General features: G+C 39.6%; 1 non-coding gene across 1 annotated transcript; it reads right to left on the reverse strand.

Annotated features, from left to right (window-relative positions):
- Positions 1-15211: 15211 nt before the first annotated feature.
- LOC133719092 (small nucleolar RNA R71) lies at positions 15212-15318 on the reverse strand. Its single transcript, XR_009850821.1, has one exon. It is a non-coding gene; the product is annotated as a small nucleolar RNA R71 (small nucleolar RNA).
- Between the last annotated feature and the right edge of the window lie 3758 nt (positions 15319-19076).

A 19076-nucleotide genomic window follows, 5' to 3' on the forward strand; every position in this document is an offset into this window, starting at 1 on the left:
TAAGTTATTCTTCGAAAATTCTTCTTTTCCCACCTATGTAAATAAAAATGTTTTCTTGTTTTTAATCTTTTAATGTTTTCGAAAATTTATGTTTTTCAATCTTTAAAAACCCCCCCCCCATCTTTATGTTTTCTTGTTTGTGTGAATAATTAAAATTAACTTAGAGTTTTTAGGTAGCATGTTAATATAAATAATAAATAAAATAAAAAAAAATGTTTTTAAATTCATGAATAGTGTCTCCGTGAATAGTAAATATGTGTTAGTGTTTTCTAGGAATTAATTTGGTGGTTTTTAGGGATTTGTTTTGTGTTTTTTAGGGATTGCTAAAATTTAGGGATTCTCTTGGTGTTTTTTTGGGATTTTGTTTTCTTGTAGATTAAGTAATTCTAAGTAGATAATAATTAGTAATCCTTGTTGTATATGGATTCCCTTTGTGATATGGATTTGTAAATTGTGTATAAATAGGAGTGGGATTCCAAAACCTTTTCTAACTTAGTTTTCTCTCTAATTTCGTCCTTGCCTATATATACTTGTATATTTTTGTTGTTTCTCTCATTCTTTTGCTCTCAAATTCGTGTGACATGTATGTGCTCTCTAACTCTTTGTGATTCTTTGTTTGTTCCAATTATATGCATGCTTGTAACTTGTAAAATTCTAATTTTTGTAAAACTTGTATGTTTGTTCTTTAATTTTCGTAAATTGTATATTCTTTCTCTTTTAATTTGTTCTCACATGTTAGCACCCTCAATCCCCGGTTTTGAACGATACCCTATTTGCTCTATACTAACGCTCGACATTTTCAGGGTTTAAATTGGCGAATGCTTTTGCACGTATCAGTAAGGCTTCAAGCGATGGCCATTCACTTTGAACTCGTTACCTGTTTGCTCACTCTTTATCTGCACAGCTCCATGAGAAAACATATTAGTGATAACAAAAGGTCCAATCCAACGAGAACGAAGTTTACCTGGGAAGAGTTTGAGACGAGAATGGAAGAGAAGAACTTTTTGGCCCACAACAAAAGTCTTCCTTCGAATCATTTTATCATGGAATGCCTTAGTCTTTTCTTTATAAATGTTGGCACTTTCAAAAGCATCATTCCTAATCTCCTCTAACTCTTGCAACTGCAGCTTCCTATGAAGCCCAGCTTCATCAATATCCATGTTAAACTGCTTCACAGCCCACCAAGCTTTGTGCTCTAACTCCACAGGTAAATGGCAAGGTTTGCCATAGACAATGCGATATGGGGACATACCTATGGGAGTCTTGTATGCAGTTCTGTAGGCCCACAAAGCATCCTCCAAGCGTAGGGACCAATCCTTCCTGTTGGGGTTTACAGTCTTTTCCAATATCCCCTTGATCTGACGATTTGAGACCTCAGCCTGCCCACTAGTTTGGGGGTGATAAGGTGTAGAAACCTTATGTGTAACATCATATTTCTTCAACAAGGCCTCAATCGTCCGATTGCAAAAATGGGATCCACCATCACTAATGAGAACTCTAGGCATTCCAAACCTGCTAAAGATGTTAGACTTGATAAAATCTGCAACAACCTTAGAGTCATTAGTTCTAGTGGCCTTTGCTTCCACCCATTTGGAAACATAGTCCACTGCAAGTAAGATATATAGAAACCCAAAAGATGAAGGGAAAGGTCCCATGAAATCTATGCCCCAGACATCAAATATTTCAACAGTTATGATATTGGACAATGGCATTTGATCTCTAGAACTTAGATTTCCGGTTCGTTGGCATCTATCACAAGTTAAACAATATGCATGTGCATCCTTAAATAATGTTGGCCAAAAGAACCCAGACTCTAACACCTTAAAAGCAGTCTTTTTAGACCCAAAGTGACCCCCACATGCTTTAGAATGGCAAAACGAAAGTATGGCATTATGTTCATGTTCAGGCACACATCTCCTAATCAGTTGATCAGAGCAATATTTCCACAAATAAGGTTCATCCCAAACATATTGCTTAACAGTTTTCTTAAGCCTATCTCTATGAGCACGTGACATGGTATCAGGAATCTTCCTAGAAACAATATAGTTCACAATATCAGCATACCATGGTTCACTTACCTGAAGTCCAAAAAGCTGCTCATCTGGAAACGTCTCCACCAGAGGGAGAGGGTCTTCTGCATGTACCAAACGACTCAAGTGGTCAGCTACCACGTTTTCACTACCCTTCTTGTCCTTGATTTCAACGTCAAACTCTTGTAAGAGTAGGACCCATCTGATAAGTCTTGGTTTCGCCTCCTTCTTGGTCATCAAGTACTTCAAAGCTGCATGGTCAGTATAAATAATTACCTTGGTACCAAGTAAGTAGGAACGAAACTTTTCAAGGGCAAAGACAACTGCAAGGAGCTCCTTCTCTGTAGTGGAATAATTCATTTGGGCATCATTTAGAGTCCTTGAGGCGTAATAGATGGCATAGGGTCGTTTGTCCTTCCTTTGCCCCAAAACAGCTCCAACTGCATAGTCAGAGGCATCACACATCAACTCAAAGGGCAAGGACCAATCTGGAGGTAGCATGATAGGGGCTGACGTCAACAACTCCTTAAGCTTGTCAAAAGCAGCTTGACATTCCTTGTCAAAGTGAAAGGGCACATCCTTCTGGAGCAGTTGACATAGAGGTCTCGAAATCTTGGAGAAGTCCTTGATAAACCTCCTATAAAAACCTGCATGGCCAAGGAAAGAACGAATCTCTCTCACAGAAGTGGGAGAGGGTAAGTAACGCACAATATCAACCTTGGCCTTATCGACCTCTATTCCCCTAGCAGAGACAATATGTCCTAAAACTATTCCTTGTTTAACCATAAAATGGCATTTCTCCCAATTAAGTACAAGGTTAGTTTCCATGCAACGTTTTAGAATTATTTCCAGATTATTAAGACAATCATCAAAATTCTTTCCAAAGACTGAAAAGTCATCCATAAATACCTCTATGATTTTCTCAATATAATCTGAAAAGATACTTACCATACACCTCTGAAAGGTACCTGGAGCGTTGCAAAGGCCAAAGGGCATACGTCTATAGGCAAACGTCCCAAAGGGGCAAGTGAAGGTTGTCTTCTCTTGATCTTCATTGGCTATGGCAATCTGATTGTAGCCTGAGTAGCCATCCAAGAAGCAGTAGTAGTCATGTCCAGCTAGGCGCTCAAGCATCTGATCAATGAATGGAAGAGGAAAGTGATCTTTCCTTGTTGTTGCGTTGAGCTTCCTATAATCAATGCACACTCGGTGACCTGTGACTGTCCTTTGGGGCACCAGTTCGTTCTCAGCATTCTTCACCACAGTTACCCCAGATTTCTTGGGCACAACCTGAACTGGAGAGACCCACTTGGAGTCTGAAATGGGGTAGATCACCCCACAATCTAGGAGTTTGATAACCTCCTTCTTCACAACTTCCATCATTGGAGGGTTGAGACGACGTTGAGCCTCTCTAGTGGGTTTAGACCCCTCCTCTAGAAGTATCCTATGGACGCAAGTTGTAGGGCTAATTCCCTTGATGTCCGCCAATGTCCATCCTATGGCGGTCTTGTGTTGCTTCAGCATCTCCACCAACTTCTCTTCTTGTGGAGTCGTAAGCGCAGAGGACACTATCACTGGTAAGGTCTCCTTGTCTCCTAAGTAGACATACTTCAAATGGTCTGGAAGAGGTTTAAGCTCAAGTTCTGGGGCCTGGACCACTGAAGGTAAAGTCTTGTTAGTAGATAACTGAATGGACAAAGGAGAATTAGACTTACCTACATAAGGGGATGCTTCAAGGAAGGAGACGTTTTCAATTATCTTTCCTTCACAAGTGTCCTTCAATTCCTCCTTTGAGATAATGGCACCACCTTTTGTGTACCCTACTCCTTGTTCGAGGGTTGTGGCTAGGGTATCCTCATTCATGGCCTCAAACATTTTCTGGGCAAGGTCATCCAAAATATCAATAGAATAACAGTCATTTATATCAAGAGGATACCTCATGGCTTCAAAAATGTTGAAGCCAATAACGTCACCATCAAACTCCATGGTGAGAGAACCTGCATACACATCTATCTTTGTCCTAGCTGTCCTTAAGAAAGGACGTCCCAAAAGCAAAGGAGTGGAACTCACAGGGGAGTCCTCCATTTCCAACACATAAAAATCAGCTGGGAAGATAAGATGGTTAACCTGCACAAGCACATCCTCCAACAAACCTCTAGGGTATGCATTGGATCTGTCAGCTAACTGAATGATAACATTATCAGATTTAAGTTCCCCTAGACCTAGGGTTTCATAAACAGAGTAGGGCATAACATTAACAGATGCACCTAAATCTAGCATGGCATTCTTAAATCTGGAGTTACCAATAGTACATGGAATAGTAAAGCTTCCAGGATCCTTACACTTTGGAGGAATCTTCCTCTGAATCAAGGCAGAAACGTTCTCACTTACCTTTACCACCTCCTTTTCACGGTTCACTCTCCTAGTAGTGCAAAGCTCTTTAAGGAACTTGGCATACTTAGGGACTTGTTTGATGGCCTCTAGGAGGGGTAAGTTTACTTGTACCTTCTTGAAAGTTTCCAAGATAGCTTGGTCACTTTCATCCTTCTTGGATTTAGCAAATCTGCGTGGAAAGGGCATGCAAGAAGAAGAAGGGTTAGTAATAACCGAATTGGATAAGTTAGAATTAATACCTTGAATATCCGGTTTGGCCTTTTGTGGTGAGGACGCCTTGACTTCTTCCTTGGACGTTGCAGGGTCCTTTTCAATACCCAACTTTGTGGGTTCATGGTCTTCCTCAATCTCTATGCTTACTTGGGCTTTCTTGGGTGGCTTGGGTTGATCCACAAATGGCCTTCCACTCCTTGTAGTCACAACTGATGCATTCTCCACATTACCCTTAGGATTAGGTATTGTGACACTAGGGAGCTTCCCATTCTCATGAATCTTGCTCATGAAATCCACAACTTGGCCCATCTGCTTCTTGAGTTCTGCAATGTCCTTAGTATGGGTCTGTTGTCCTTGGATCAAAGCCTGAGTAGAGTTTGTCAAGGCTTGTGTAGAAGCAGTCAAGGCTTCCAACGTCTTATCATACTGGGAATTGGGATTCCCAGAGTTCTGTTGAGGAGGAGGCATGTAAGGAGCTTGAGGACGTTGAAAAGTAGGCCCTTGAGGACGTTGAAAGTTCCCACCAAGAGGATTCTGAACATTGTCATTGTTGGTCCACTTGAAGTTGGGATGGTCCCTCCATCCTGGGTTATAAGTATTGGAATAAGGGTCATGTCTAGGGCGTTGAGGTCCTCCCTGATATCCTCCTTGAAATCCCCCTTGGTATCCTCCAATAGCATTGGCAGATTCCCAACCTCCATTTTCATTGAGTTGAGGGCATTGATCAGTAACATGCCCTTGCATAGAGCATACCCCACAAGCTATGGATGCACTAGGTCCTTTGGAACTTATGACTTGGTTCATGAGCAAGGTGAGCTTATTCAGTTGATCCTCAATGGCATTATTCCTGCCCACATCATGTACCTTTCGAATGGAGTGCCCTATACCCTTGATAGGAGCATAAAGTGCGACGATATTATTGAGTATATGCCCCATTTTAGACTTGTTTCTCCCTTAAGTTTCGTGTTTTGAGTCATCGAGTCAGTTTAAGAGTCTTGTACAGTGTTTGGCGTAAAATAGGCGCAAAATGCGAAATTTATGAAAAAAATCCTAACAGGATCAGGATTCCTTACCGTCGACGTTTTTGCGGTCTTTACATTAATTCCCTTTATTTTCTCTTAAAAAAATCTGATATTCTCCACCTTTTTGTAGGAAATTTAAGACGTTTGACCAAGCAATGAAGAAGGGAAATAAAGGAGAAAGACGTTTCAGCTGGAAAATAAATAAAGGAGAAAGACGTTTTCAGTTCGGGAATAAAGGAGAAAGACGTTTCAGCTGTTAAAAGACCCCATTATGAGAGGAGTTAAGGCCATAAAGGAGACGTTTTCAGTTGGAAAATTAAAGGAATTATGATGCAATCCCATCCGTCCAATGGTGAAGGGTATGATCGACAAAAGCCAACCAATGCTCCCCTATAAATAGGAAACGTCCAGAACAGAATTTCCATCACTTCCTAGCCAAGATCACTTCCGGGCCTATCACTTCCTGGCCAAAAACTATTCCAAGACTCTGCCCAATTCACTCCTTAAACTTCCATCACCTACAAGACCGTGACCACCATCCATCCATCAATCTACGAAGTTCTTAGGCGCTGAGTCAAGGACGCTCCACCACCATAGCAGAGACGAGTTCATCACCTTGTTGCTAAGCCGCTGAGGAAAGCTTCAAAGTGTAACTATGACTCTACTTACAATTTTTGTTTCGGTTTTGTGTGTTTGGATTTGCGAGTTGTGTAATTGGAGACATGAAATTTTCAGAATATTTGTATTAATATTTTTGAGATTTTCAGTTTATTATTGAGTTAATTTCGAGAATTCTTTTATGATGCATGTTACAATCTTGTGCCCTTTTATGTGTTTAGGTAATTTTCAGAGTTAGATTAATAAGTTTGCATGCTAGAATCACGCTGAGTATTCTTGTGTGTATGCTTAATTTGCCAAGGGTAATTGTTATTTGTTAAGGCGCTGAGTTAAACAAGTAGCAATTAGTTCTAAAAAGTGGTAAAAATCATGCTTTAATGATTAAACGATTCTGGAAATTACGTGTTAAATTCTATGTGTAATGGTTAATTTGCACGTGTGAGTTGATTCGAGGGTTAGATAATACTACTAGTTAAGAGAATTACGCTGAGTGTTTTCGAAAATTAGTAGTATTAGGCTTGGTAAGGACTTTTCCGATCCAAGCCTACATTAGAACGAATCAGATAAATGGATTGATCCGCTGAGGCTTTTCATTTGAGCTCTTATCTATGCATTCAAGATGGGCACAGTTTTGTAGCATGTTGAAATGAATTTTCTGTTTTTACACTTAGTAATTTCTGAGTGGTATTGGTCTAGGTTAGGGAAGTCGATCAATGTATATAGTTTTATTTGTTTTGTTTTTATTTTAAGTAGATTAGGAACCAAATTCCAAAACCCCCATTTTATTCTTTTATTTGTCAATTGACCTTTTTGTGTAGGTGTACCCTACAATCCCCGGACTGAACGATCCCTGCTTATCCTATACTGACAACTACATTTTGCAGGGTTAAATTGTGAGGCTATTTTAGCCGCATCAATTTTTGGCGCCGTTGCCGGGGATTGTTAAAATCCCTAACATATAAAGTGTCATCGATTTTGTTGTATATAGAATGCATGCTAAATTTTTGTACTACACTTGTGGAATGGTGACAAATTGCGATTTATGTTTGGCCAAGCTATAATTGTGATTTAGTTTAAGTTTTATGAGTGTTACGAAATTAAGCATGTCTTTTATAATTGTTGTACAATTTGTAGAAGTTTTTAAGCATATTGTAAATTGTAGAATGAGTTTTTTTTAAAGCATGTTGTAAATTGTATGTGTTTCACTTAGATTAATATACTTAATTGTTGTAAATTGTATGTTGTCATGAATTTAGTTAAATACTTAATTGTTGTAAGTGTGTAAAATCGTATGAGTAGACAAGGGCCCTTTTGTTAATATTGGCCTAAACCCTTCATTAGTACCTTTCTAAGGTCTCTTGAGGTTGAGGGCGGCCTTTATTAGCATTTGGAGAACAGTCTAACACATGAGTTAATTTCCAAACTGAGTAAGGGGCATTACAGATGGTGTCTTAGGTTGAGACCCTGGGTGATGGGTTCAAATTGGATCTCAGAGATACTATAGACTGTGCGTAAACCACAATGTGGAAGTAGCCAATAGGGGCGTAAACCTCAATGAGGGAGTAGCCTCCGTAGTATCACCAAAATGAGTCCTCCCTCTCACTTACCTCTTAATCTGGCTATCTGGCCTTCTGAAACCACGGAAAGAGACTTATGTCTAGGCGACTATCCCTATATCGTATCTCACCAATAGTAGTGGTTTCTATTGGGCTCGACTTACAACTTGGAATCAATTGAGATATTAACTAAGTTTATAACAAACTTAAAAAAAAAAAAAAAAGATAAAAAAAAAATAAAAAATGTTATGTGACATGCTTAAGGTATATTGGATTAAACATGACCTTGTCGAGGGTAGCTGTTCTATAGTCCCATTGCACAAACGAGGTCCTCTGTTCCAATACCTAAGTATGTAAATGTAAAAGTAACTTAGAAAGTAGGAAAGACATAATGTTTGTATTTCGAACCTTGTATATGTTACTAACACTTGATTTGGTCTTAAAGGTCCATGAATGTCCACTGTCTCTGATAAGACTAAGGAGCTCTTTGAGAAATTGGAACGTGCTAAGCAAAGGGCAGAACTCACTTTTTCAGACCGCCCTCTTCTAGAAAGGAGGGATTCTCAGGACTCTAACTATTCAGGTTATAACTCCTCAACTAGATCAACCGAGGAGATCAACAAACCTGACCATTCTGAAGAAGGAGAAGAACAAGTCTTTGAAGAGGAGGAAGAGGAGGTCACTGAAGAGGACGTTGCGAATACAGAAGAGGAAGAAGAGGAAGAGCACGCCCGTGTTGAGCAAGTACAAGCACCAATGGCTGAGACTATTAGGCAACTGTCTAATCCTACAGGTGGGGGTGCTGCGCCCTTATGCATTGCCTATCCAGAACCAGGAGAGGGGCTTAATGATGATTTTGAGTTAAAGAGTGGGTTTCTGCATCACCTACCCAAGTTTCATGGGATGAGTAGTGAAGACACCAATAAGCATCTCAAGGAGTTCGAGTTTGTCTGTGGGAGTATGTGCCCTAAAGGAGCTGATATCAATATCTTGAAGATGAAGGCATTCCCCTTTACTTTGGAGGACAAGGCCAAGACTTGGCTATTTGAGCTGCCTGCTGGGACTATCAACACTTGGGATAGGATGAAGGGCGAGTTCCTTACGAAGTACTTTCCTGCCTCAAAGGTCACTGTTTTGAGGAAGCAGATTAGTGGAATCACGCAAGGACATGAGGAGAATTTCTGCAATTATTGGGACAGGTTTAAGAGCCTTGTAGCATCATGCCCTAACCATGGGATGAGTGAGGGGTCCCTCCTTACCTATTTTTATGAAGGACTCACCGCTAATGAGCGTGGTCTGTTAGATGCTGCTGCTGGAGGGTCCTTTATGGATAAGACACCTGCTGATGCAAGGGAGCTACTTACTAATCGTGCACTAAACTATCAGCAATATGAGGGGGTGCTTTCCACTCAACGGAGGGTACATGAGGTGTCCACTAACTCTGCTCTTGAAGACAAGGTCAACAAGATGTCTACTCTGCTGTCTCAAGTCTTAAACGGTAATGGAGGAGGAGCAATGGCTCAAGTGTGTGGGATGTGCTCGACTCAAGGGCACCCCACTGATAAATGTCCCCAGCTTGCCTCTCCAGAAGGATGGGAATCTGTTAACGCCCTAGGGTATCATGGAGGTCAAGGCGGCCCGAGGTACAACCCTTACTCCAATACGTACAATCCTGGGCTCAGAGATCACCCCAACTTTCGTTGGGCCAACAATGATAACACCTTGAGACCACCTCAAGGCCCAGGTCAGAATTCTCAGCGCCCACCAGGTTTGTTTTTGAGGCCTCAGGTACCTCAAACTTTTGGTATTCCCAATTCTGTCCCTCCACCTCCTGTTTCTAATACTTTGAGTGCCCCTAATTATGATGAACTGTTGAAGTCCCTTGCTGCGGGGCAACAACAACTTAACACGGCTACTCAAGCTTTGGTTGTAGGACAGGCGACCCATTCAAAGGATATTGCAGAGCTCAAGAATCAAATGGGCCAAGTGGTGGATTTCATGGGTCGAATTGCTGAAACAGGGAAGCTACCGAGCAACACAGTGCCTAACCCAAGGAATGAGCACGCCCAAGCCATCATCACTAGGAGTGGACGCGTACTAGTTGACCCTCCCAGAGCCCACAAGAAGATCCAAGCGGCCCATAATGAAGAAGAAGACGTTGTGGAGGTGTCTAAGGAGGATGTTGAGAAGGACCTAGCTACATCAAGGGTGGAAGTTAACGTGCCCCAAGCTGAGGCACCCAAAGGTACAATTCCTAACTCTAGTGGTTTAATTAAGACTAACCCAGTTGTTTCTATACCTTTCCCAAGCAGGTTTGCCAAGACGAAGAAAGATAAATCTGATCAAGAGATCTTGGAAATCTTCAAGAAGGTTCAAGTGAATATGCCCCTGATTGAGTGCATCAAACAAGTGCCTAAATACGCCAAGTTCTTGAAGGAGCTATGCACCACAAGGAGGCAGACAAGATTGAAGGAGGTGGTGAAAATGAGCGAGACGGTATCAGCCGTTATCCAGAGGAAACTACCCCCAAAGTTGAAGGACCCAGGGAGTTTTTCTGTTCCCTGTATCATTGGTGACACCAGGTTTGAAAATGTGATGTTAGACTTAGGGGCATCCATAAATGTTATGCCTTATAATTTGTATGTGTCCCTAGGTCTAGGCCCTCTTAAAAGGGATAATGTTGTCATTCAACTTGCTGATAGGTCTAACAAATACCCTCAAGGGTATGTTGAGGATGTTCTTGTGCAGGTAAACCATCTGATATTCCCTGCGGATTTCTACGTATTGGACATGGAGGAATCACCCCTAAATACCACTCCATTACTTTTAGGGCGTCCCTTTATGAGGACTGCAAGAACGAAGATCGACGTGTACAAAGGGACTCTCACCATGGAGTTTGATGGTGATGTTATACGCTTCAACATTCTTGAAGCCATGAGGTACCCTGTTTCTGACTTGAAACCTTGCTTTGCTATTGATGTAGTTGATTCACTCGCGCAGGTTTTCTCTGAAGTAATGGTTGAGGATGAATTGGCTCTGACCCTAGAGGAGGTTGTCGGATATGATGCAAATGGGGAACCTATCCCCAAGGTTGAGTGGTGATAGGAGCATAAAATGCGACGTTTATAATGTTTAAACCCTATATTTTGCTAAGTTATTTCCTTTATCTTGATCAATTTAACTTAGTTAGTGTTTTACAGGTGTAAATGGAGTCTCAAAGTCCAAAAATGGCTAAGGAAGGTGCAAGTGGCGCAGAAATAAAGAAAAATGAAGAAATGGAAGTTTCCCAGTTTGACTAGGAAAAGGAATCCCAGTTGGAGTAGGAGTCTGAAGCTGAGTTGGACTAGGAGTTCTACTTGGACAAGGAAACCCAATTCTACTCAGATAAGGAATACTAGTATGACAAGGAGTCCCTGTTGGATAAGGATTACTCAAGAAGGTTCCAGAAGAGTGTAGAAGCATCGCGGAAAAGAAAGCAGTATTCAACTAGGAAACCTACTTGCATATGGAGTTCTACTCATACTAGGAGAGCCTTGGAACGTTCATGAAGTATCTAGAAGTCTCAAAAAGATCATATGCCGTGCACATGGAAGAGAAAGCAACAAGGAATTCGGATTTCAAAGCAATGTGGAGTTTGGATTTCTAGTTGAGTAAGGATTGAATTGCCGTGAGATTCTTGAAGGTTCTAGGGTGTTCTTGACGTTTCTACTTCAGAATAGGCGTGGAAGACATGTGAGAGGCATGTGATACAAAGGAAAACCGAATTGGACTCAACTTATGCTTTAAAAGTCAAATCCATTACAGATTCGGATTACTGCTTGTGCAGAACAGTCAACTTCAACGGAGCATAGAAAATCGCTCAGAGCTCAGAAAATTATGATCTTTATATGGTTGGAAAGCTACAGATGTCTAGTTTCCAGAACATTTTACAGCTCGTCGATATCTATTTTCTAGAGGAAGTTATGGCCGTTTTAGTGGACTGAGGTCAATCCTGCCGGAAATCTGTTTTGTGCCAAACAAGTCCTAAATCAACACAACTTTGGAGAAACCAAGTAGAAACGAATTGGGAGTGCTTTGAGACGTTCTCCTATATATACCTAGTGTATTAGACGTCTCAAAGTTCAGAATTTTCTCCACAATTTCGTATTCTCACTTGTGTGCTCTCAAGTTTCAGGTTTGCATAATTCTTCAAGGAGCAAGCCGTGCCATCACCCTCCATAGCCGTGTTCATCACTTGTTGCCGTGCTAAGGAGCTGCTTTGGACCTTGGGACGTAACTAAGGGTTGTTCATAAGCCTTATCATACATCTACTTCACGGTTTTGTGTAATTGTTAGATAGATTTTCTGCTTTGGATTGTCTATGTGTAAACCGAATCTTTTGAGTATGCAAAACTGTTTTCAAGTATAATTTTGATGTTCTATTCAATGATTGATGTGTTTGTGTGTCCTTTGTCTTGATTAATTGCCGAATATATGGATTGATAATCTGATTTTGTGCTTCATTACATGGAACGTTCTTGTGGTCCGGAACATAGGAAGACTTGCATGTAACTTGCTAGTAATTAGGTTTGATGCTTTGTGAAATCTAATTCGAAAAAGTAGTAAAGGCTTGCTTTGAGTCGAAATTAGGTTATGCATGTGATGATAAGTTGACTTGCTTTGAGTGCTTGGATTTGCATGTCTATTGATTCTTTCTTGTACTTAATGATTTGAAAACGGGATTTTTCAACACAGTTGCTTTGAGTGTGTGATATCGAACTTTTCAAAATAAAATTGATTTGGTGTTTTGCTATTTCGATTTAACTTAAGAAAGAAAGTTAAAAGGGGACAATGGTTGCTTTGATCTTTGTGTTCTTGGTTGATAGCTTTCCATGGTAACTAATAAAGATTAAGGGATGCATGAATATGTTGTTCTTGAATGGTTCTTGATAAGTTGTTCTTCGAAAATTCTTCTTTTCCCACCTTTGTATAGAAACGATTTTTACTTTTTATATGTTTTCGAAAATTTCTGTTTTCAATCTTCAAAAAAACCCCCCATTTTTATGTTATGTGTTTTTGTATATTTGTAAATAATTAAAATTAACTTAGAGTTTTTAGGTAGCATGTTCATATAAAATAATAAATAAAATAAAAAATGTTTTTAAATTCGTGAATAGTAACTCCGTGAATAGTAAATATGTGTTAGTGTTTTCTAGGAATTAATTTAGTGGTTTTTAGGGATTTGTTTTGTGTTTTTTAGGGATTGCTAAAATTTAGGGATTCTCTTGGTGTTTTTTAGGGATTTTGTTTTCTTAGAGATTAAGTCTTCCAATTAAATAATAATTAGTAATCCTTGTTGTATATGGATTCCCTATGTGATATAGATTTGTAAATTGTGTATAAATAGGAGTGGGATTCCAAAACCTTTTCTAACTTAGTTTTCTCTCTTAATTTCGTCCTTGCCTATATAAACTTGTATATTTTTGTTGTTTCTCTCATTCTTTTGCTCTCAAATTCGTGTGACATGTATGTGCTCTCTAACTCTTTGTTGTTTCCTTGTTTGTTTGAAAATTGTGTGTATATTTGTAAACTTGTAAAATATTTTCGTGAATTTGTATATGATTGTTCTTTGGTTTCGTGACTTGTATATTCTTTGTTTTATTAATTTGTTCTCACATGTTAGCACCCTCAATCCCCGGTTTGTTCGATACCCTATTTGCTCTATACTAACGCTCGACATTTTCAGGGTTTAAATTGGCGAATGCTTTTGCACGTATCAATTTTTGGCGCCGTTGCCGGGGATTGAAAAGTCTTCATGTGATGAAAAACGCCACTAAGGTATGATTTTGGTAAGGGATTATGAACTATTATGGAATAGGTGAAGTCTCTTTTGTTGACATTAGCCTTAACCCCTTATTAGTACCTAATTTAGGTCTTTTAAGGTTGAGGGCGGCTTTTGTTAACACTTGAAAAATGTCTTGCACTTAAATTTTCCCTTATCCTAGTAAGTATAGCCTATGTGAGATGGTGACTAGGAAGGGGACAACGTTCATGACGGGTTTTGAAATCAGAAAGGCAATGCCAAAATGGTTTCTACCTCTCGTGCTCGTCCTCCCCCGCACTGGCCATTTTCAGTAAGGTTGCCCAAAGGATTTGCGAAAAAATATGTGTAAAGACAAGGACTTGGGCCGCACGTCCAAAACAATAGTCCATGATGTTTTATTAAAATCATATACTTAGACAATTTTCGAGATAATTGGTTTTGGTAAGAAGAAAGTGAGTCATAACGGAATAGGTGAGAGTTCTTTTATTAATACTTGTCAAGCAACCTTCTTTATCAAGTAGGCGCACCTTAGTAGCCAGAGTGTCTAGGTTGATTGGATACGAGAAGTGCTGACAAAGGGTCTCGTCCCCTGTCAATCAAGTGAGCTGAGCTCCGCCAAAATCGTTCCTCTACTACCTGGCTCTGTGTGAAAAGAGTTACCAAAAGATTTAGGAGGGGAGACTTGTATTAACATTAGAATCTCTGGGCCGCACGTCTAAACCTTGACTTACAATTCTCTTATTCAAATTGATTATTTCGAAAGTTGTAAAAGATTGTAACTAACCACTATCAAAATTTTCGTTGGCCTTGTGTATACTTGCATATATGTGACGTTTTTAATGTGTGCACCTTGGTCCACGTCTTGTTTATACCTTACTAACTTTATTCTTTTGTTTTACTACAGATCAATGAATGTCTGGATCGTCTGAACCACCCAAGTACACCAAAACGCCCCTTCACGTCATTCAAGAACGAATTGCAAGGCTAAAGCAGAATTCGGACATCTTTGACGTTCAAGCCTCCACTCCACTTCAAATTCGTGAGCTTGAATTGGATAGTGAAGGGAACAGAATAGAGGGAGGATTAGAAGCTTCAACCACTTCATCGGATCAATCACCACCACATACCCCACATTCACCACATCAAGAACCACCCAACGCCCCTCTCCCTTTGATTTTACCACCACCACCACCACCAATGGCTCTCACCATAAGGCAACTCTCTACATCCGTCATCCCACCTGGGGGAGTGCCAACCTGCATAACCTACCCTGCTGCAGCTGAGGGATTAACAGCTGATTTTGAGTTGAAGTCTGGGTTGCTTCATCGTCTTCCTACCTTCCATGGACTCCCTATGGAAGATCCCAACAACCACTTGATGGAATTCCAGTTCATATGCACTAGTATGAAGCCTCAAGGAGCGGATGAGCATATTTTGAAGTTGAAAGCCTTCCCATTTTCGTTGGCTGACAAGGCAAAGCAATGGCTTTATGAGTTGCCTAGTGGACGGATTACTTCTTGGGCAGACATGATGAAGGCGTTTCTTGAGAAATTCTTTCCTACATCTCGCATCATCATGCTTAGGAAGAAGATAAGTGGCATTCAACAAGGGCAAGATGAGTCCTACGCAGAATACTATGAGAGGTTCAAGTCTCTTATCACTCAATGCCCTCAACATGGCATGAAGGATGAGACCTTGCTCACTTGCTTTTATGATGGTCTCACACCTTTGGAAAGAGACATGTTAGATGCTGCTTCTGGTGGATCTTTTGTTGACAAGGAGCCTGCGGCTGGAATGATCCTTATTGAGAATAGGGCCTTGAATCAACAACAATATGGGAGCTCTAGGTCCAAGACCACCACCACACGTGAAAGGGTCCATGAGGTAAGTGCTTTGGCTAAAATGGAAGATAAAATTAACAAACTTACTTCTCTTATGTCTCAGGGAACTCATGGACAAGTCATGGTGTGTGGAGTATGTTCTATGCAAGGGCATGTGTCTAACCAATGCCCTCAACTCATGGAGGAAGGAGGACTTGAAGGTGTTAACGCCATAGGGTTCCAACAAGGTGGTCAACCTCCAAGAAACGATCCATTCTCAAATACTTACAACCCTGGATGGAGGGATCACCCTAACTTTCGTTGGAGGAACAATGAAAACGTGCAAAATACACATCAAGGCTTCCAACAACGTCCTCAAGGCTTTTATCAAAAGCCTCAAGCTCCTAACTCTACTCCTTTAAATTCAAACTTTAATTCAAATTCTTCTTCTGCTTCTAATGATGAATTGATCAGAACTCTAACTCAATCTACTCAAGCTTTGATTGCAGGTCAAACTCATCATGAGAATCAAATCAATGCCTTATCCACGGATGTAGCAGAGATGAAGAAGCAAATGAGTCAAGTTGTAGAGTTCATGGGTAAGTTTCATGAGCAAGGGAAGCTTCCTAGCAACACAATTCCAAATCCTAAGGGAGGCTTTGGGGGCGCCACCAACTAAGGAGTGAAGGTGCAAGTCTAGGCTGAAAGACTTTAAACATTAAGCGCTGCATGGGAGGCAACCCATTTCAACCGTAGCTGTGGAGGAGCCATCAACGCAGATTTGCTTTCTTGAACTCTTCCTTCTCTTTTATTTTCGTTATTTTGTTTTGTTTTTAGGTTTCTTTGCGTTAACTATTCTTCTATGCTTGATTTATGCTTTGCATGCTTTATACTTGTTTATACATTGAGGACAATGCATGATTTAAGTGTGGGGGAAGGGTATAACGTTTCACTTTATTTTTAGATAGCTAGTTTTTGTGGTCTAAAAAAAATACAAAATAAAAAAAAAAAATTAGAAAAATAAATAATAATAAAATATTTTCGTCACTTTTTAAAAAAATAAAAAAAATTCGTCACTGTTCACCAAAAAAAAAATAAATTTATTTCTTTATATGTGTTGTTTTTGTTTTGTTTTGTGTTTCGAGTCTTAGGATGCCTTTTTAACTGTCTAGGATGAGCTTATATCTCTGAAATTAAGGCTAAAAGAGGATCACAAGATTGAGATAATGTTTGATGATATTCCTTAGTTAATTATGATTTATGAAAAGCATATGAATGTGTAGTAGATATGGTGCATGCGTAACTTTGGTACAGAATATGAACATGTGGAAGATAAGTTATGATTCATAATAACCCTAAGTGAGAATTTGAGCCATGTGCCCTTTCTTTGTGAGTGATTAATGAAAAAAAATGATTATACTCTTATTTTCTTGGCGATGATTTTGTTGATCTCATTATTCTTTCATCTTGATTGACTACATGCCGTAGATTAAGTTTAATGGACTAGAGAATGCTAGAATTCACTGTTATGCTTGTTGAGACGTTTATGATCAATATATGGCCCTGATTCTGGAAAGGATAAAGGTACTTACTTAGGATTTTCACCACCATTGCCAAATAAAGCCTGTGTCCTCATTTGTGCCCGTCGTGGGACCCTCCTAGTTTAACCCCTTTGAGCCTACATTAAGCTTTTTCTTTCATCACCCTCAAAATTCCTTAACCCTTAACCTTAGTATAGTTATATCCATACCCTTTGTTCTAAAGACTTAGTGGAGCATATTTTTGAGACTTTGCTTGGAGTTTTGGCGTCAAGGATGAATTTTGAAGGCATGAAGAAGTTCAAGTGTGGGGGTAGACTTGTCCATAAGAAAAATTGTATGTAATTGCCGAAAGAAAGAAAAAGAAATCGAAAAAAAAAGAGAGAATTTTCGGCAATTAAAAGAAAAAATGTGTATTATTGTTTAAGTTCTATGGATCTTAGTCCCCTATACTTAGTGGATTTGGAGTTTGTTTTGAATTGAAGGCCCATTGTTGAAGAATTTGGTCTTTGTCCAATTCACACTTGTTCAAAAGAAGGTTAGAATGAAGTTTGGGCCCAACATGATGACACTTGGCCCTTTTATAAGCCCAAAGGAGGACATGACGTTTTGCAATACATGGTGGATTTCGAAGTGGTCTCTCTACATCAACAAGTGCTCTGCTAGGTTTTTAGGATAATTTGTGATTTTCCTATCCCTTCGTTTCTTTAAACCTTAAGTCTTGGCCCCATTACAACCTTAATTGTAAGACCTCTTTGATCCTTAAGATGGGACAGCCTTTGATGTGGAGATGAGTTATAACTGTTGAACTTATGGCTTGGGTTCATTCGTGCATGTGGTTGATATCTTTCATGAGATCTTTAAAAGAAAAAATATATATGCTTTCGTTTCTTTTGTATGTGATCTACTTCGTAATCTTTCACATATACTTGAGTGATAAGCTTTTAAGCATGAGCCTTGAATCTGAGAGAAGAAAGAGTGATATATCCAAGTGAGGTTGAATCATGACTTGTTTGAAATGTGTTGAGCTAAACCATCACCATTGTTTACTCCCAAGTCTTACATGCTTATATGTGGATTATGTTTTGTAATTAGCTCTTGAATATCTTGAAGATGTGATGCTTGGTTAAGTGCTAATCTTGGTGACTTGAAAGTATGAGATTGCTGAGACAATATGTTAAAGGGCTTAGAAGTCATTTTGTGAGTCAACGTTGTAGTTATTGTGTTTGTCAACGTTTTGTCTTTGTTCTTGTTTAAGTGTTTTACGTTTTTGTGTCTTTGTGTTTTTGTTTTCTATACTTAGTTTATTTTCGTTAGTTCTTTGTTTTGTTTTGTTTCTTAGTCTTTTTGGTTTGTTATGTTGATTTTGCTAAGGGACTAGCAAAAGCTAAGTGTGGGGGAATTTGATAGGAGCATAAAATGCGACGTTTATAATGTTTAAACCCTATATTTTGCTAAGTTATTTCCTTTATCTTGATCAATTTAACTTAGTTAGTGTTTTACAGGTGTAAATGGAGTCTCAAAGTCCAAAAATGGCTAAGGAAGGTGCAAGTGGCGCAGAAATAAAGAAAAATGAAGAAATGGAAGTTTCCCAGTTTGACTAGGAAAAGGAATCCCAGTTGGAGTAGGAGTCTGAAGCTGAGTTGGACTAGGAGTTCTACTTGGACAAGGAAACCCAATTCTACTCAGATAAGGAATACTAGTATGACAAGGAGTCCCTGTTGGATAAGGATTACTCAAGAAGGTTCCAGAAGAGTGTAGAAGCATCGCGGAAAAGAAAGCAGTATTCAACTAGGAAACCTACTTGCATATGGAGTTCTACTCATACTAGGAGAGCCTTGGAACGTTCATGAAGTATCTAGAAGTCTCAAAAAGATCATATGCCGTGCACATGGAAGAGAAAGCAACAAGGAATTCGGATTTCAAAGCAATGTGGAGTTTGGATTTCTAGTTGAGTAAGGATTGAATTGCCGTGAGATTCTTGAAGGTTCTAGGGTGTTCTTGACGTTTCTACTTCAGAATAGGCGTGGAAGACATGTGAGAGGCATGTGATACAAAGGAAAACCGAATTGGACTCAACTT

The sequence above is a fragment of the Rosa rugosa genome, chromosome 6 (assembly GCF_958449725.1).
Source record: "Rosa rugosa chromosome 6, drRosRugo1.1, whole genome shotgun sequence".
NCBI lineage: Eukaryota > Viridiplantae > Streptophyta > Magnoliopsida > Rosales > Rosaceae > Rosa > Rosa rugosa.